Raw genomic sequence first — 20,377 nt, 5'->3', positions numbered from 1 at the left:
AAAAAATTTCTTTCTGAGTCCTGACATTCCTAAGGCTGATTAAGTAGTGAAGGCTTTCCTTGAAGGAAAGGAAAAACAAAAACAAGTGAGAAGCTCGAATACTCAAGCAGAGAGTGAGCTGTGATGATGCTAACAGAGAAGCTGTGAAGAAGCACACCAGGGAGGGCATAGAGAATTTGGATTGTGTATCCTACAGCAAAGAGAGTAGATCTGTTAGCTGTACATTGATTGGTACAGGAATGAAATTAGGTGCCAGAAAAGGCAAAATGCTGGGCTTGTAAATGCAGTTTTTTGTCCAGAGGTGCGTCTTTGAAAAATCCCTGGCTTGTTCAAACTTTGATCTCATTGATCAGGTGTTAGCACCAGGTAATTAAATGATAAAATAGAAAGAGAAAGTCCAATAAAAGCTCCTTTTTTTCCTTAATGATGATGAACTTAACATTCTCAGTAGCTGTTTTCAGGTAGAAGAATTACATTTGATATCTGGTCAATAGTGCATTTGCTTATTAATAGAGTGAATGATTTAAAATTTAACAAATGACCATTCAGATATTTATTAGTAGGCATGATAATACCTGTAGTTCTAATACAGTGCTTAATTTATTTTGAAAAGTAACTTTGTCCTACTCTGTAATGGTTCCCGGTAGATGTTGCTTTACTGGGAGAAGAAATGGCAAAAGAAGTAAAGTGGTTACAGCCACATTGCTTGCTTGGTCTGGCATAAAATACCTTTTTTCCTTTTTTTTTTTTTTCTGTACTATACCACCATCCATGTACTGGGGGGAAAAACCTGATTTTTAATCTTAAGAAGGGATTTGTAGAGAGGAAACTAACAGGAGGCGAAACCAGGCAAAACAATTAATTCTTCTAGATGTGGGATTCATTAGAACAAAAACACTGTGGCTTTTGGGAATGCTGAACTGAAGTGAGTTCAAAAAGGCAAATACCAGTGTCCCACAGACTGAATTAAGCTTTGGGGGGTTACTTGCAGCTGATGGCAAGGTGAGAGGGGAAGGGAGCCCAGGGTGCTGAGTGCTGGTGCAAGGGCATACAAAGCTCTCTGCAATTTTGAGATACAGTGCTGGCTCATCCCTGTTTCACTGGTGCTGGAGGATTGCTGGAAACAAATGCTCAGGAAACACTCAGGAGTATCCTGTGCAGTGGAGGTGGGAGTGCAAGGCAGTAGAAGTAATAGGAAGGAGTTAAATGAAAAGCTTTCTCGATGGAGATGCTAGGCACAGATCTCTGACACAAGGTGTGAGTGTTAAGGGAGATAATGCCACGGGAGCTGGGTCATACCAAAAAGCCTCATTCCCTTTTTCACCCTGCCAGTTGAGCCCTGGTTCCCCTTGGTGTCTCTGCTCTGACATTTAGAAGCCCCAGGACAGGCTTTCCCCTCCTGCAGAGTGTGACAGACCCTTTCAGCGAGCGCCGTGGAAGGAGTTAAGGATGTGAGTTCAGCCTGAAGCTCGGTTTCCTGGCTTATGTTGGTTGTTGCCAAAATCTTAATGTTGTTTTAATGCATTTTTGTGTTCGTGAATCCATTTTCCAGAGCTGCCGATTGCACACACTAACCCTTTTTATGTGACTAAAAGCCAGCTGTAGTATCCTTGAAGAATCAAATGCTCTCATAGCTCTGGAAATTGCTCTGGGTGTGCATGCGTGTTTATTTGTGCGTCAGCTCTTTTAATCTTTCTACTGAAAACCTAATATACTGTAACTGGGACATTTTCAAAAAAGAGAACACTTCAAAACAATTCTAAATATAAATTAAATCCATTTCCAAATGGCTTGTTAAAAAATGCAGATGGTTTATATTTATTATATCATTTTTTTGTTTTATCACCTTGCAAAATTTTACGGCATAGAATCTTATTTAATGCGAGGGCATTTTAAGCAGCAATATTAGACAGCTGTATGTGCGTCATACTAAGATTTTTACAGGATATTAAAGTTGGTTCTGATGTAACCTGGTGTTTTGAGCAGCATAGATTAGGCATTTTCCATGTTTGTACTTTTTTTTTTTTTAAGTAGGTGCCTTTATTTTTTTTTGCCCCTCCCAAAATAACATTTTGGTCCTTGATTCCAATTGTTCTCAAGGTGTAAGGAACTTCAGGCCAGACTGATTGAGAAACTGCTCCCTGAGCTTATGTGAACAAAGTGTGGCCCAGATATTATCTCAGCTGAAATTAGGGGTAATTATACTCTATAGCAATTTATATACATAGTTAAAATAAATAACAAAGCACAATGTTCATATTCTGGTGATTAATTTTTTCCCCCAAGTTCTGTTTGCCTTTACAATTTTTCCATTGCAATCAACATGAGAATATTGCTGGGTAGCAGCAGCACCTGAATAAGTGCCAGCCTGATTTTTTTTTTTTTTGTTTTGGTTTTTTTTTTTTTTTTTGTTTCGCAGTCTCCAACAGGCACAAGCAGGTTTAATGTTAACCAAACTCAACTCCAGCTCCTCTGCTGGTTCTCACACCCTCCAGGTCAGAGCTAAATCCCCTATTAATTAAACAGAAATTATATCCGAAATAAATCACTTGGTGCAAGAAACCCACGGTGGAATTTTTTGAAAGATGTTTGCAATAATTAAACATTCTGTGACTGGTGACATTTTAAATAACTCTTAAAATACCAACCTTTGTTGATATTTAAAACAGGCTCTTCAGTGGAAAGGCAGTGATCCCATTGGGCAAACAAGATAAACCACGCCATCATATAAGAAGGGGAAAAAAAATCATCCAACAGCAGCAAAAAACTCCCAGATGTTTTAACATGGCAAGAGTCTTGAAAGCACTTGGAAGATACAGGTTGGGGGTGATTCTGTGGATGCTTGTGAAGGAAGAGCTGATAAACTTGGAGTGTCTGTGAACTCCATCCTGGCTTGTTGAAGGGTGTGAGGTGGGTTTCCTGGATTGTTGGTGTAGGAGCAGAAGGGGTCACAGATTTTGGCTGGTCTTTTAGGGTTTTGCTGCCTGTCACCTTCTGCACTGCACCTTTCCTCCTGACCTGGCAATTTCAGGGGCATTTTGTGCAATCAAGCGGAAGCAGAAGTATTTCGTCAGTGTCCCCAGGCAGTGTGCCACTTGGGCTGATGGGAGCACACAGCAGTGTTGCTGCACACTTGCTTGGGCTTGCTTCACCCTGGCTTTGGAAAACATACAAACAAAATAACGCCTCACCGCCAACAAAAAATCCTGCCATGGTTTCCTTCTCCCAGAGTATGTGGGGGAAATAAATAGTGAGTCTTGGCTGCATGCAGGAAGAGAGGAGGTGAGGGAATGGTGGTGTGGGAGGAGAAGAAACTGTGTACCTTGGTGGTGGTGACTGGTCTGTGTGGCCAGCTGGAACACCTCTGTGCAATGCCTTTTGCAGCCTGGAGACAGGGAGAGGTTTGGCTGTCTTGCCAGGCTGGGGGTCAGTGTAGGTGAATTGGCTTTTGCACTTCCCCCTTGTGCTCATGGCCTAAGTGACTGTGGCCACCAGCTGGGAGCAGGCAGAGGACAGCAGCCATGCCCTCTGCCCTGAGAAGGCAGGGAGTTTGTCCAGAGCTGGGTGGATCTAGAGACTCCTCCAGGCCTGTCCTTCACCTGCCCTGTGGGTCTGTGTCTGTGTGAGCTCTGCAGCCTCAGAGCAGGCAGGGGTGCCTTGAGGTTAAGTGCAAAACCAGGATGGGGATGAAAAACAATCTTCCTGCTGGAAGTGCAGGCATCTCACATGCTGCTATACTTTAATGAAAGGTGCAACAGGTTATGTAGAAGTGGATTGTAACTATACAGTGACTGCAGACTGTCACATAGTATAGCTGTACTCTGATTTCTTCAAGATGTCTCATGTCCAGCCTCCTTTCCAAGCAAACTGTCACTGCTGCATGTTCTGTTAGCTGCCTATTGCTCTCCATCTAGGTGAACCATGTCCTTTGCCTGTAATCTCTGCCTAGAAAGGGACCCTGTGTGCTGCCTAGCCTACTTTCTCAAGGAAAAGTCAGGAAATCCTATCTTGGTTTAGCCTTTTTTTTTAACAGTGTTTTACATTCCACCTGGATTTTATAGCAGGCAATTTCAGTGAGAGGCAAAGGGAACCAAGAGACTTGGCGTGTCTTTACTTGAGGAAAAATTGTCTTTCCTACTGCTGCAGCAGTCTGGCTCCATGTCTGGAGCTTCCTTGTGTTTTGCCAGACCTTCTCTCCTGGCTGCTTGCAGGGAGTGCAGCTGAGGAGGGTGCATGGCCAAGGAACACGGGCAGCGTGGTGCTCCTTTGGAACAATTGTGTGGCACCTCAGACCAATGGCTCATACTGGAGGGTTGGATTTATGAGCATTTGGGAAAACAGAGCTATGCTGCCTCTACCAAGCCCATGGCTTTGCCAGTCTAATCCTGTTTTCTCCTTGAAGGATTAGTTTCTAAGATTGGGACACATCTTTCTGGGGGAAGAAGAGGAGGAGTAAGCAAACACAACTGTCACTTGGAACAAGAATTAAGAAGATAAAATGTGAAGAAATGCTGACACAGACTGATCTAATCACCAAACTGTAGTTCAGGGATGTGAGCTATGAAGCTGAGGCTTGGACTACAGAAACACCTGGACAGGTAAATTACAAGAGTTCGTTTCTGTGCTGGTGAATGCATGTCCTCCTCCTGGTCTAAGGCCTGAAGGTCTGGCAGTCGATGGCTTGTGACTGAGGTTGCAGTATTCCCCGACTGCTGTGGCACTGCTACTCTAAACCTCTGATGGTCTGGGAGGGTTTCCGGGGTCCAGCTCTGCCATCTAGGTTGAAATCCAGCCGTGATGCCCCTCCTACCAGGGAAGGTGGGCTGGGGACAGTCGGTCACCTGCACCTATCAGCGTGGTTTCTTACTGTTTAATAATTACTACCGGCAGATATAAATTATTGCTTATCACGGTCGCTTGATACTTTTAGGTGGGGGGGTTGAGAGCTTTACCTGAGTGACGGCGTGGTGGTTTATTTCTCTCCGTTATCAATTATTCGGGAAGCACCGTCTGGTTTTGCGCTGCGGGCACTGCTAGGGCCGGCTGCGGGGCGTGGGCGCGGCGGGGCCGGGACTCGAACCCGCGGCCCCGCTCCGGGCGGTGCGGCGGGTGGCCGGCAGAGGGCGCCGAGCCCTCAGGCACGGGGGAGCCCTGGCGGGGGGAGCCCAGCGGGGATGCTCCGCGCCCCCTTCGCCCCTTCCGCACGGGGAAGGGCAGGGGAAGAACCAAATAAAACTTAAAAAAAAATAAATCTAGGGGGAAAGAAAAAAAAAATCCCAATTTTCGCTAGCCCAAACTTTTTCCTCGTGGAAGCGTCACCCCCCGCGAGGAGCACTTGGCTGTGGGACTGCAGGGATGCACAAAGCCATCCTCGCTGACGTGCACTAGGAGCCCACGCAGGGAGCGCTCACCATCCTATATATTCGTTGGAGCAGGTTTTTGGCACGTTGGGGCGCTTTAAACTTGAGCGGATTCATGTCCAAATCAATTCGGAATTGGGAAACCATCACTTCCCTTATGTATACATCTCTCCTGCTTTACCAGTTTTCCAGCTGGGAAGGCTGGCAGGCGGACGGCTTCAGAGGTGGCTGCCAATGCTGATTCATGACCCAACCCACAAAGGATATTAATATGGTACCATAAGAACGTTTTCCCCTCAAGACAATGAATGTGTAATTTCTGTGTGCAAGTGGAGGTCAGTCTGATGCTGCTCTCTTGCCAGTAAGTTATACAATAAGTTTGTAAGTGTACTCGTTGGACAGAGCCAAAACCTCAGAATCGCTTTCAGAGCCAGGTTTTTTACCCCATTTGGTTTACTGTGAGCCCCTGGTTTTTGGCCAGCTATAGTCATACTATAAATTAATTTTATTCTGCAATTTTAGAAGGCACTGTAAGGTTTAAGAATGTTTTTTCCAGTTGTCACGTTTCTAAATACGCTGTCTTTTTTTTGCCATATTCAATGCCAAAATGCACAGCTTAGGAATGTAGTAGGAACATAGGAATTGCCACAACAGTCCATCTTGTCAGTCTCCTGTCTCTGTCGGCTTCTGGTGCCAGATGCAAATTCTTGAAGCAACTACGTAAAAGAAGTTCTCCTAAAATAAAAAATATTGAGGTGTGGTGGGAGGGTAGGAAAATAAGATTTGCAGGAGAGACTGGGTATAAAGCCTTTTTATTTACTTTATTTATTCATTCCAGCTACCTACAGATTTGTTTTACAGAACTTTAGTCTGATTTTCATTTTTCATTCTCTTGCCACATATGGGAGGTAGCAAAAACAGAGCAGGGAGCTTCTTACTTTCAGTTTCAGGAGAAGGGAGCTTACTTTCTGTGTTAGGAGGGGACGTAAAAGGCTTCCAAAGATGCCAATGATCGTCAAAGATCATTGGAAGATGCAGCAGATCATTTAGCAGAGGCAACAGCGAGGATGCGTTGTGCAGCAGAGTGCCGGGAAGCAGGATATGCTGAATATCTTTACTGCAAGTTCATCTAGCCTGTCTAATGGCTAGTTGTTGTTTGAAGTGCTTGCATGAAAGCACAGCACCGTGTGAGCGCTAGAAAATTCAATGGTACAAGGGAGTTATTTAGCTTATGCCCTTGAGATTAATCACAGGCTCGGTAACTTAACTCCAGAGCAATCTCTTCCTGGTGTAATGTGACTTACTCAGATAGCAGTTGAGCAGCCAAGGACTGGGCTCTTTGCAAAAATCACAATGTCAAATATTTTTGATGTGGAGTGGAATCCCCAGTTTCCAAAGTGCAGCTTTGCAGCCAGCAGAGCAGCAGGAGTGCTCCCTGCCTCAGTTATTCCACTGGAAAACTGTGTTCCTTATCACCTTCCAGAGCCCGCCGGGCTTCAGTGGTGACGAGGCACAGGAGGCAGAGAGCTGGAGCAGGGACAGAATTCGGGGACACTGCTGTGGGTTGCCAGTGTTCCCACTGATGTCTGTGGAATAGTTTTCCATGCTGCAAATTAGAGTGAAATATCCTGCAGGTGTTTAGTGTTGGGATTGCGATCTGATCTTTTAGCGGGTTCGTTAGCTGGACGAAGGGAACTCTTACGGCATTTCCCGATGCTCCCGTGTGCAGGAAGCTTACTGGAGACTTCAGACGAGCATTTGCTGTGAAAGCATACCGAAAATGCAGTGGATTAGAAGAGGCTTGTGTATAAAAGTTACTAGCCTGGTGATGGATCATATTCATAAAGGATTTTAGGGATCAACATCTTCCTTGCTCAAGAATCTTTCCATCCTTACTGATAAGTGTACTGGATGAAGGACATCATTAATTTAAATGAACGTCTTGTGCTTATGTCTGAAGCTTATCCTCATTCACTGACAAGGAAAAGAAATGCTTTTTTCTTCTCTTTATTACAACTTTCTCTGGCGTGGGCCACCTACATTCATGTAGATATTTTTCCCATACACGTGTCCCCCCAAAATGTCGCCCTAAATGATCAAGAGGAGAAAAAATAAAAAGGACATTCCACATACATAAAATATGTAATTAAAATGATGAATTATTGTAAGATAGAATATTAGCCTTTTGACATTTTAATCTGAGCAGGAGAGAATGAGAGAGTGCATTTGGAGCCGCTCAATTAAATTTAGAATTTTTTCCCCTCCATTGTTATGAATAAATAGAAAGATTCTGTAGCAGTCTGCGAATTATTAATTGCAAGTACTGTAGAAGGTGCATGCACCGTATCATGAAATGGAGTATCATTGTTAGTGACTATATTTCTTGGTAATTAGGGCCCAGACTAATGATGCAAGTTTTCTTCAGCATGATTTTCATCTGATTATGAGGCTGCTTCATTAAGAGCACTCAGACTAACGAGCTGTAGCTGTAATAAAGTAATTTTCTGTCTTGTGCTCTGATTGATAAAGAGTTTCTATAGCTAAAAGGAATTGAAAATATAATTATAATTAGAAATGGTTGAATAAAGTTATTACAGGATTGCTGAAGGGTAGTGCAATTGACACCATAATGTTTTTTGGAAGTGTGCATCTTAAAATTAGACTTTATAAAAGGAAGGGGAAAAAAAAACAACGCGCAACCCCAAACCCTCTGTGCTAATAAATGGGCAGAATGTTGCTGCTCCCATAAAATGAACTGTTAGATTAAAGTAAAATGAGGTTTTCCCACATTGTTCAGAAGAAGGAAAACATATGCAGGAAGAATGCTGTTGCCTTTCTTCCCAGCATTCCTCTTAAGTGAAGTAAAGCTTGTGAAAGTGCTTTTTACTCAATTTATAAAAATTTTCATGCTGCCATATGTTGCAAAAAAGATCTTTTTGATTAAGCTGATGTGTTTTGAAGCATACAGTATAATTTCGGTGTTTCCCTTTAAAAATGTGCAAAGAGTTGTGAGTCTTTTCTATGCATTTGCATACAGTAAGCAGTGGTCTTTTAATACATGTTTTTGAACAGAGAGGTTTTCCTTTCTTTCTGTCTTTTTTAAATCTCCTTGCGTTGGCCAATATCAAAATATAACTGGGTCAAATACAAGGTCTTTCTTTTTTTCTCTAGGGGAAGCAAATCAACTCTTGATCCCAGAAACCTTATTCTTTTTTATGATATTCACATTATAAACAGCACAAACTCTGTTAGAGCAATCCTTTGTGCGTATGTCATAGGATATATATGCTGTATTGATAGAAAAAACTATAATAAGGGTTTTATTTAGAATTAGCCGATGCACTTTGGTGCTCAGAAGTTGTTTGACTTATTTAATTTGGAGGCTTTCTGTATTGCTGTATCTCCCTCTTTGGAAGTCATGCATATATTTTAAGGCTACAGTTATGCACATTTGGTTATGTAAATCTGTCCCATGCAGACTCCAAGGAACTTTATTGTATTGGATTGAAACAAACAGTAGATCATCTAGATGTATATTTATGCTAATTAACTTAAAGCCAGCATTTTGCATTGATTGCTCAGTCATAATGCTTTTCGGAAGATTTTTAGAATTTTTGAAAATCATTCTTAACACATTATATGGTGATAAAAGTGTGTTATTGGAATACCATTAGCAGGAATAAAAAAAGAGCAGAATTTTATTGGTTGTTCATTGAAAATGTTAGCTGTGATTAGTTACATAATCCTACATTAACCTGTAAATTAAAATTCCTTGGTGCAATTTGATGGCTGATTTAATTTTGTCTTTCTTTGTTTGCCGCAGGCTAATTCCATTATGAATTCTTTATACAGCCTTTTCCCTCAATGATTAGCAGCTTCTACTCAAGTTCTGATTACTATTGTACACTTAGCACTACATAAAGCTGGGGATTAATATTCCCCTGAAGAATTGTTGCTATGGATCTGCTCTATTCCTTCTAAGAGATGTTTCTGCAGCTTCAATTGTCCATAAATTATGATCTCTAGTGAATTATCAGTGGGAGTGAACTAAGCTTAACAAGCTGAAGAGAGCACTCTAGTTCTGAAAGAAAAAGGGAGAGAGAGATAAAAAGATTCTCAATTATTAATTGCAAGGTTTCCATAATACAGAAGTGGTGATATTTTCCCTATCTTCATTCCTGTGAGCATGTAAGAAATCAGGGTGAGTCAGAAATACTGAAGTCCTAACCCCCTCCAGCACTTAGAGATAAAACCTACAGGAGGATCTTAATTATGTGGAGACAGAGGTGGAAAAACCAGCCCAGTCATCCTGGGTTTTTAAGTTTGTATTTTGGCTCTTCTCATTTCTATTTCACCATCTCTGTCCTCCTGGTGTAGTTTTCAGGCTGTCGATAGCACTATTAGTAGGCTGGCTCAACTGCCTTTAAAATATAGTCAGGATTAATAGGGGATTTATTTGCAGATGTCTGAGGAGCTTTCATATTTGGAGAGGTTTTATTAAGAGACAGCTATTCCAGTTCAAGTTTGTGAGCACTTTGCTATGCTCCCATCTGTTCCCCTTTGTTAGGGCTTTAAAGTCATATTTCTCTTGCTGATTCATGGCTGTTTTCTTTCTCCTCCCTTGAAAAATCTGTCTTGAAGGCTGCACTGCAGCGTTATTCTTTCTTGCCGGGTATGTTCGATTTTCCTAATTGAGGTGTTCGCCTCCCAGCCCCAGCCAAGCCCCCTCTTGCTCCAGCTTTAGGCTGCAGATTGTCAGGGTTAAAGACACTGCAGATGTGACTTTGTGTGTGCCTCCTTTTCAGGGAGGTCCTCATGGGGCACAAAGCTGGCTCTGCAGCCACTGCGCCTGGCTTCTGCCAGGTCGGGCTGGCAGTGACCTGGCATCACTGCCCAGCAGATGCACAGCTGCCTTGCCTTTACTCAGGGTGCTGGATCAGGACATCTTTGGCTATTCCGTGCCAAAGGGAACACAAATCCCTAGTTCAGTTAGACTGAAGGTGCATTTTAGGCTCTCTTGAAACCCTTAGGCATTAAAAAATTTCTTTGTGCTAAAAGCACTGTTGGATTGCATCTTCTAAGCTATTTCATGCATTGTGGTATGCTATCTGTAGTGGTAAATCATATTTAGTGACACACAATGTTAGGGGGACTCTGTATCTCTAGGAGTTACTGTACTTTCTTGAGGCCTGTCTGATGACCTGCCCTAGCCCAAAAGAGTTGTTTAGGTGCTGGAGCTGACATTTTTTCAGACCTATTCCAAGAGAAACAAACAACTTTTAATGTGTGACTAATAGGAGGTGTTTTTTCATCTCCCTTTTGAAAGCTCCACTTGATAATATTCAGCAAAATCTGTATATGTTTTAAATTAAAACCAGCAGCTGAGTCCAACTGATGCTTTGTGCTTGGAGCTAGCGACAGCAAGAACAGAGGTGGGTTAGTCAGGTTACTGGATCTGAATTCTCTGGTCTGCTTCATCCACTTTGTGCTGCCTACTGAAACTGCTGGAGATGCCTATCAAACAGTTCACTGTGGAACCACAGTGTTGCCTGTTGTCTCAGCTTGTAGCACAACCACGAGAATATGGTGTATATAGAGGAGTCTTTGACTATCCCCAAATGCTAGAGCTGGGGCTAGGAAAATTGAGGAAATATTAGGGTGGTCCCTGCAGAAGGGCAAACTTCTTGATTTTGTTTTGTTTTGTTTTTTGTTTGTTTCTTTCTTGCCTCTGCTTTCTGCAGTACTCAAAAACTCAGTGTAATGGACAATTTGACCTTATAGTTTCCATTCAGTCTGTCACATTGAATAATTGCAAGCACACAATTCTTGAAGAAGCTGATCTTTTTCTTCCCAAACCACTCTCTTGTCTTCATAGCCTCCTTTTTCTGTGCCTTCCTCAATTAATTTGAGAGCTGTGGAAATTTTACTCCTTTTGCTGGGATTTTGACCTGCCTAGTGTTTTTTGGGTGAGAAATAGTGTCTCCCATATTTGCCTCCTGATTTTAAATTTGCTATGTCTCCTTCAGATAACTATTTTCCATCCTGAAGATTACTACCTTCCCACTTTGAGTGTCTACTCCTGTGGTCAGAAGCTGATTTTCCTTCTTTGCTCCTTCTCCATTTTGTTGGATTCTTTTCCAGGTGGGGCAGTCAGAACTATCTGCGGTCTTCTAGACTTGGATGAGTTGTGCGTTTTTCATAACCATGTTTTCTTGTTTTTATTGACATTTTATTGTCCAGTCACCTAGCGCTGAACAAGTCCTCGTGGGCTTTGGGTGTGGTAGCCCTAATATTTGCCCTCCTGTGGGGACAATGATCTTTCTCTTACTACTTCTATGTTGATAGCAAAGGCAAAAGAATGAATGTAAAAAGTTCCTTTGTGTGTTTGTTACTCATGTTAACTGATGCTAAGGTTGTCATAGTAAGGGTCTTAACTTTAGCCTCACTCACAGCCACGTTCAGTGAGTTACTTATTTGCATCAGTGCTGTACTAGGCTGTGGTGGCCATTACTTTTCCTCCTTTTTTTTTATTTGGCAATGGGAATTATAATTCTTCTGACTTCTCAGTTTTCCAGGTGAGATCCTAGTTCTAGGATCACCTCTAGCAATCACCTTACACATCACTGATCAAATACCAAGGAAATGAAACAGTAATTGCTCTTTTTCCTTTCTGGGGTTGGGTCTAGCTGTGACTGAAGCTGTCTTTGCTTCAGTTTGAATTCAGTAAGATTTTTACTATGATCCAGATCAGTAGAATAGGTGAAATCTTTATATGAACTTGTTTTCAGTTCAAGTTTATTTCTCCAGCATGGATAGGCCCCTTAAGTTCTCTGCTTAATCCTCTCTAGCCATCTCCATTTGAGTGCCTGATGCTTCTCCATCGTTATTACTGCCTCTCTCATCTCCCTGAAGTGCTGGCTTCTCTCTCTCTCCTCTGTCATATTCAAGTGAACTAAAAGTGGTGAAAGAGGGCAGCAGAGATCCTTTTTAATAGTGTATCAGCCTCAGCTATAAAAAGGAGAGCTCCTAAAGCAGAGAGGTGTTTGTTGCAGCCTGGTGCAGGGCTGGGGATGATGCCTGTGGAGCTCCAAGGGAGGAAGCACAGGGATGGAGAATGGTGTAGCACAAGGCAGAGATGTTTGTGTATACCTGTGAAATCAAGTCAGCACAAAGCTAGATCAGTCCTGAATAAAGGAGAGGCCTCAGAATTGTACTGATGATAGAGCAAATGGGATGCAGCCCCAGAATTCTATACACATTCAGATCTAAATGTGTGTAACTATTTTACAGGGGTGCCAAACACAGCTGAGCACTGAAAATGATGCTCGGTGATCTTTTCCAACCCAAAAGATTCTCTGAATGTGAAGGTAAGGATGACCTCCTAAAAGCGGGGAAGTGTGAATGATGTTGGAGAGAAAGCAGTGAATCCCCTTGACTCGTTCCCAGGGAGTTCTTCTCCAATTCCATGGAATACTGAGTCCATTAATAATTGGGCAGGAAGGTGTCCCTCCTGTGTGTGTGAAGTTACAGCAATCCAGGTAGAATTGGATGGATGCTTTCCTGTGGCATGTTTGCCCAACCCATTCTGAGGGGCAATGAATGCTGGAGGTTATGTAGCTGTAATGCTTTGTGGTGTTTTCTGTAGTCCTTACCTTTTATAGATGTGTCTTGAACCTCCCAGAAACTTCATCCCATTGCTGCTTGGCTGCATCCACTCTTGAAGTGGATGCAGTGTTCCTGTGAAGCCCTAATGACACTGTAGAGACAGGGGGGTTATTCTGAGTGTTTTGCATGCTCCATACCCTGTTTATCTCTTCCAGCATTATGTTTTCTCTTTTCTCAACAGCAGAGCTGTGTTGACTCTGATCCAGTAACCCCTAAACATGTTTCTGGAGAGCTGCTGATTAGCCACACGCTTCCTGTGTTTGAGTAGTTAAATACTCCAACATCACTTTTTACTTGTCCTGGTTTAATTTTGCCCTATTTTTTTCTGTATGTTTCTGTGATTAATCAAGAGCATTTGAGCTTTTTGCCTTCAGCTATCTGCTAGGTGAAATGTGCTAAACTTTGTACAAATGAATTTTTGCTCTTTCTTGATTGTAAATGGGACTATCAAATCATAATTCTTCTTATACCATGAGCAGCTGACATACATTGTTCTGCAGGTCCCATTGTGCAAGTAAACTTAAAGGAAAAAATTTGCCCTTTTGTTGGTGGCTTCACCTCTTCCTGCAGGAAATAAACCTGGAATTTCAGGGCCAGAGGGCAATTTTTTACATTTAAGCTATCTTGCCTAATTTGCTGTTTTATTTGTTTCTAAGTCAGGTCATAATGACACTGTGGCATTTTTCATTAACGGTGTATCTTCCTGTCAGAAAATTCATTTGACAGTGAAAAGTGAAGTTTTCTCCCTAGAAAACTTCATCTACACCCTTGATGTTTTTGAGTTTAGAGGTTTCCTTCACCTCCACTCCCCTCCTGTCCTCCTTTCTAGCAATGTCAATACTTTATGAGAGATCTACACGGCAGAGGTACTCCTTGCAAGTTCTTGGTTGAGCACCAAAAAATATTTTAGCAATATGACACAGGAGCCAGTGCATTTCTGAGGAATCATTGTACATCTCACACAGAGGGTAAGGCCAGCAGCCCCCAAACATCTCAGTGCCTGAGAATGGCACAGACTTGCTGTACTGAAGAACAGTAATAGAGACAAGAAAATGAGAGGATAGAGGCAGCCTGGACAAGAAGATTTACTGAGTGTTGTAGAAATAAATACACTGCCAACAGCTTGTCACATGCTCCATTCACGCATTTACTGAACTCTGCAGAAATAGATGTGTTTAATCAAAGAACTGGAACTTTTTAAGATCTGTTGGCAAGTGAACCTCTGCCAGATTTGTTTTCTGGACATAAAGCTATGTCTATAGCAGGGTGGAAAATATTCCTTGGTTCAAAGATTTACAGTAAGGATGAATTTACCAGTCAGGTAGGAATTACACCACATTTTCACATGTATAATCCAAGGATTATCTGTCTGAAAATGAAACTTTTAAACTTTGATTCTGAAATTTTGTGGGCCTTATAAATGACCTGTTTGGCATAGAGATGTTTAGTCCTGCTGTATCTCTTTCTCCATAGCTGGTTTAACCCAGAGGTGAAGAATTCTTTTTGTAGAATAGTACTTTTAAATGAGAGTGGCTGATTTGGAGTGCATGAAAATATGATAATTCTACTGTTATTGCCTTTCCCTAATTTCTATATTCAGTGGCTCCCACACCACGCTGCAGCAGCTCTGGTGACCAAAGACCTAAATTCTGATTGCTGTGGACTTAGTGCTAACTTTCATTGATGAAAATAGGCTCAGAGCCAAAAGTCCTGTGTGAATATTTGCAATTCCTGTTAACCTCAGCAGTGTGTAGCACACATTAAAATTACTTCTGGGACCTTCACCATCTTTCCTATTAAATTGCTTACATGTAATCTGGTCACTAGTGGTCTTCCCCAGGGCTCAGTATTGGGCCCAGTCCTGTTTAATATCTTTATCAAAGATCTTGATGAGGGGTTTGAGAGCACCCTCAGTAAATTTGTGGATGACACCCAGTTTGGTGGCAGTGTTGATTTGCTGGAGGACAGGAAGGCTCTGCAGAGGGACCTGGACAGGCTGCATGCATGGGCTTAGTCCAGTTGTACGAGGTTCAGCAAGGCCAAGTGCCAGGTCCTACTCTTTGGCCACAACAATGCCCTGCAGCATTACAGGCCAGGTGAAAAGTGGCTGGAAAGTGGCCCAATGGAAAAGGAGCTGGGGGTGTTGAGTGACAGCAGCTGAACATGAGCCAGCATGTGTACAGAGGGCAAGAAGGCCAATGGCACTTGGCCTGTATCAGCAATTATGTGGTCAGCAGGACCAGGGCAGTGATTCTTCCCCTGTACTTGGCACTGGTGAGGTCACGCCTTGTGTCCCATTTCCAGTTCTGGGCCCCCAATTCAGGTAGGAAGTGCTGGAGCAAGTCCAGAAAGGGGCAACAAGGCTGGTGAAGGGTCTGGATGGTAAGTCCTACAAGGAGCAGCTGAGGGAGCTGGGGGTGTTTAGTTTGGGGAAAAGGTGGCCCAGGGGTGACCTTATCAATCTCCACAACTCCCTGAAAGGAGGCTGTAGCCAGGCAGAGGTCAGGCTCTTCTCCCAGGCAGCCAGGGACAGGATGAGAGGACACAGTCTAAAGCTGCTCCAAGGTGGGGTTCAAGCTGGACATTAGGAGAAATTTCTTCACAGAAAGGGTTTTCAAACATCGGAATGGGCTGCCCAAGGAATTGTGGAAACACTGTCCCTGAAGGTGTTCAAGAAATGACTGGACATGACAGTGCTGTGATCTAGTTGACTAGGTGATGATCAGAAGTTGGACTTGATAATCTCAGAGGTCTTTTCCAACCTAAATGATTCTGTGATTCTGTGTGATGGCTCCCTATTAAATGTTAATATTCTCTGCTCCTTTTTGTTGGGTATTGTTAACCATCTATTATCTTTCTCCAGTTTTTGGCTTTCTGTCCCTGTATTTTTGTATTTTAAGATAAACTAAGTAAAGATCAGAATATCCATGAACATTCCAAGAGAATAAAAGCTGCTGTACTTCTTCAGACCAAAAGTTCAGCAAATCAAGCATCCTGTCCTGTTGATAGCTGTAAATGAATGCTCAGAGATGATTAAATAAGTAAGTGTTAAGATTAATGTGTCCCTTACCAATACTCTCCTAATCCTCTGATACTTTCTAATCAAAGGAATTCCTGATCAATGTGTGGTATGTACACATGGAGTATTCACCTTAAACCACTGAAAATATTATGTAGTCCCAGCATCCTTTGCTGGGAGAGTTCTCCAGATGGCTCTTCATACAACAGAGGTGTTGGACCTCCTTTGGTGTCTTTTGAATTTTGCTTCCACAAGCTTTATTTGATGATCCTTTGCTCTAGTATTGGAAGATTTGGTTAATGGTCCTTTCCTTCTCTCCTCTTGAGGTTATGTGCTGTTGTTTAGGCTCTTGCCACACCCAGAATAATTTCTCTTGCCAGATTGAAGTGTCACAGCCTATTTTGTTTTGTGTAGAACATTGTTGAACGTCCAAGTGTGTGTGGATGAAACCTAGCTTTCTGTCTGTGTTGGATGGCAGATGACTGAGCCGTGTATGAAGGTTGCTGCAAAGGAGGTGGCTGAATCCAAGTTCCATTCATTCTCATGCCAGCCCACTCCAAGCAGCTAATTTCTGGAATTAGTGAAGTGTTTTTTGTTCTGTCCCTTAACATCATCATAGGGCTTGTTGTTGACCAGTTCTCCTGCAGAGAAGCTGAGTATTTTGTTTCTGTTTTGCTCCTGCTCTAAGCTGGTGCAGAGGAATGAATCGTGGACAGTGAGCTCTTGAGCTGATATAAATCAGCACAGCCCTGTTGATTTCAGAAAAGCAGTACAGCTGGGTTAGCCACATCTTTTGATATGTATGGAAACTGCTCAGTTTCCTATCATAAAAGTGGTTGAGTGTGTGCCTGACTTTAAGCATCTTCCAAAAAACGGTGCTGAAAAGGAGTTGATGTAATAAACCTTCTCTACAATACTATATTCCTCCTCTGATGTTTCAGTATATGCAGTAGTCAAAATGTTTGCACATGGGTTATTATTATTTTAACCCCCAGTGAACTTGTCTCCCCAGCAGGAGCTCAGATATACAAGATAAAGTTAATTGGGCTCCCTTTCAAATGGAGAATTTAGACCTCCTTCCGGCTTTTCAGGTAAAGGAACGTGTTTTGGACTGTTGTTATCTCTCCCTTCTCCCTAGAGCTATGCTAAGTCAAATACTGTAAGCTGATAAACATTATTCTAACATTGGTAACACTTGTATAAACTCCAGTGCCGTTCCCTTCTTAACACCTCCCACTTCCTTGCATCCGTGTAAATTCTTTGCCCCAGCATGGTGCACAAAGGTCCGATACGGATCGTGTAACATACCCAATACAATGAACGCTTTCTTTCCATCTTTGCTGGACTCTGGAACTCTTTTGCTTTCCTTCTGTTCAGCGCTGAAACCCAGGCCAGCTTGCCAGTGATTTATTGGGTATTCAGGGTTTCCAGTGATTTACATTTTCCATCTTCCCTTGAAGGCATTCGTGCTGCTTCAGGAGGATGTGGTGTTTGGCTTTAATGTAAAATATTCTTTGCAGTGATTTGACTTCTGAATTCGATAGTCTTACCTTCTTCATAGGAATTTTTAAAGCAGTACTACTAGCTGGATTTTGTCTTGAGAAAGAATGAAAGGAAAGTTTCTATTTGCAAGAATATAAAAAACGGAATTGTTTTGGTTTGGGTTTTCTTTGCTCTGGAAAGAGAGGAAGAAATCTTGGTTTGACTGACCCCGAGGAATTCATTTTGAGTATAAAATGAAGTCCATGTTTTTGTAGGTATTCAACTAATTGGATGATGCTCCTCCTCTTCTACTCAAGGTCTAGGCAACAAGTAGAACTCTTCCCTTCCATACATAATCATGAGTGAAGGATCAACCTTTCTTTTTGGGAGCATTTCTGGGAATATTTATGAAGAGATGGCCTCCTTTGATTAAAAAGTAAGACCAGACCACTTTTTCTCTCCCTTTGCCCCCTGTTAATTTCTGGGTTAGATGAATGACAGTTGCCATTTAGCCTTTGGTTCAGGGAACACGAAGATAAAACCTTACTTGTTTTAAGGAATTCACGAGCAACTTCTAAGTCTTGTCTTTCATCTTGTCTGATGCTTCAGGCAGTCAGCTGCCACAAGTAAACTCCCCACCCTAAGATGTGCTACCTTCCTAGGAACATAAATTAGGGCTTCCTGCTGTAGCAATTAAAATAATTTCAGTTCTCCAGGTATCTGGGTGTCTGCAGGGCACACCTCCCCTTTGTCTGGAAGGTCCAGCTGACTCCAGCATTTTTATCTGTGGGGGGAAGTACGGTGGGCTGCAGGATACGTGACTGAGGCTGTGCTTCCTTTTCCCTTCTGCTGAGGTGTGTCTTGCCTACAGGCACTGCATGCACAGTTGGGGAATGATTTATACATCCCCTGAGAGCATAAGAGACCAAAATGGCAGCTGCAGCAGAGGGTTTTGACCCTCCTGAGATGCTGGCAGCCTCGTAGAACTGGCTGTCCTCCCAGGCTTTCTCCCTTTGTGCCTGAAATCTCCCAAGCACAAATTGGTTGGGCTCTGCTCCAGACACAAGTTACAAAGAAGTCACATCATTCAGGTGTGACAGCTACTGCCCTGGGTAAGACTGTAAGGCTGAGTTAGCTGCTGGTGAACCTCGTCTTGCAGTCCGGAGTGGTTCAGTCTCTTTTTTTCTGTTGTACTGTTTATAGACTCATTAACATGGGGTAGAGGGGGTAGCAGGAGAAGGTTAAAGTTAGTACCATGGAGTAGTGCTGTCCCACAGTGGCATTTGCTCTTATTGTGAACCAGCACTGAAATGAAACCACAGAGTAACATGATTTTTCCTTTGTGATTGTCCACCTGCTGCAGTTCCATTGGCTTTCTCCAGCCTCATGGCTCAAGCAAATTAAAAGGTCTCTTAGGGTGCAATGTCAGTTTGTTTCATTTAGCTCTAACATCCTCTGGCCCAAAGTGAATATCTAAAATCCATCAGACAGGTTCTCTTGTAATGTCTTTGAATAAAGCTGTTGAACTTAAGCTTCTGTGAAACCTATAAAGCAGTTTGTCTTTCTTTTAATATCATTGTTGCATGCTATAATTTTAATTGCAATATCTTTTCTTGTGAGCTTTATAAGGATTACTTCTTGAAAGGTGTTGGAAAGGTGAGAATGACAATTAAATCTTATCTCAAGTGTAATTTTATGGTTATATTGTACTATTCCCCAGAAGTATGGTTTTGAAATTGTTGTGGGCTGTGGGTGAATCTCTGGGGCATAGCTGAGAAGAAAGTGCTAAAATATGACTCTTTAGCCCAATTATTTTTATGTCTGCATTGGAATGAATTTTCAGCTTCTGGAAATTCTTTGATCATTTCAGTAGTGTCATTAAGTAATTATAGTAAAAGAAATAGTCCTATCCTTAAATATGCTATGTTTGTCTCAAACTGTTGGAAACTAGAGAGCTGAAAGGATTCTGTCTGAATTCCCGGAACCAAAACTGCATGTATGTACAAATGCAGACTTGCACAGGCATCTGAAATGTTGCATGCAGTGACTTCAGTATTGAGCATGACTTATTCTTTCTTGGTGTTCCAGTTAGAATTATTTTATTTTTCAGACAAGATTATTCCCAGCTATCCCAAAAGAGAAATGGAAATTCAGTTTTGTGGTTATTGAAATTATTTGCAAGTCTGGATGAAATTCAAATGTTAGTTTGGGCTGAGTAAAAGGACAAAATCTTGGGAAAGTGTAAAGAAAATATTTTAATATTGATCTAAAAGAAACTTTCCTTTCTTTTAATGGCGTTTTTCATTATTAAAGAACATATTGTTTTTAAAATACTTTTGGTGCAACATGTCACTTTCATTCTACCCCGAGAAAGATTTTCTTATTTATTCATTTTTGCTGAGAAAAATCTGGTTTCTGGTCATCCTGAGCCTATGCATTTTAAAACTTCCTTTCATATTCATGTAGCTGTAGTTAAATCTGCAAGGTTGGATCATGGGAATAATTGAATGAAAGGGAGAGTCGGAGGACATTGCCTCTGCAGAAGCTTCTCACAGCATGGAGCTTCCTTCAGATAAGGCAGTTTGTTAGTTCATGCCTGCAACCAGCTGGACCTTGAGCCAAACCTACCTTGAAGCCCATCCACCCCATGGTCCTGACAGCGTCACTTCTTTGTGGGTGACCTCTTCAAACTGGAGTCAACATTCATGACCAAGCTGGAGTTTTTTTTTTTTAATTTTTTTTGTGTGTACAATCTGCAGGGGCAACTTAAAAGCTGAGGTTAAAAGGATGACTGAGCCCAGCAAATGCATCTGCAGCTCTTGAGCAGAATAAGACTTTTGTAGAGGGATTG

At 42.1% G+C, this 20,377-nt stretch overlaps 2 long non-coding RNA genes across 3 annotated transcripts in view; both read left to right on the top strand.

Annotated features, from left to right (window-relative positions):
* The window catches only part of LOC146438991 (uncharacterized), a 207,858-nt gene that overhangs the window by 65,530 nt on the left and 121,951 nt on the right, over positions 1-20,377 (top strand). For both annotated transcript variants that reach the window (XR_014850610.1, XR_014850611.1), the window contains exon 3: positions 4,403-4,598. This is a non-coding gene — a long non-coding RNA (uncharacterized LOC146438991). The remainder of the gene's footprint in view (positions 1-4,402; positions 4,599-20,377) is intronic.
* On the top strand, positions 5,295-19,176 carry LOC146438992 (uncharacterized). The gene is made up of 4 exons (XR_014850612.1): positions 5,295-5,721; positions 17,057-17,135; positions 17,844-17,962; positions 18,398-19,176. It is a non-coding gene; the product is annotated as an uncharacterized LOC146438992 (long non-coding RNA).

This window comes from Lichenostomus cassidix, chromosome 3 (genome assembly GCF_008360975.1).
Source record: "Lichenostomus cassidix isolate B80296 chromosome 3, HeHo_3.0, whole genome shotgun sequence".
In the NCBI taxonomy this organism is placed as follows: domain Eukaryota; kingdom Metazoa; phylum Chordata; class Aves; order Passeriformes; family Meliphagidae; genus Lichenostomus; species Lichenostomus cassidix.
The sequence above is the reverse complement of the archived record's forward strand: the minus strand, read 5'-3'. Positions and strand labels throughout refer to the sequence as shown.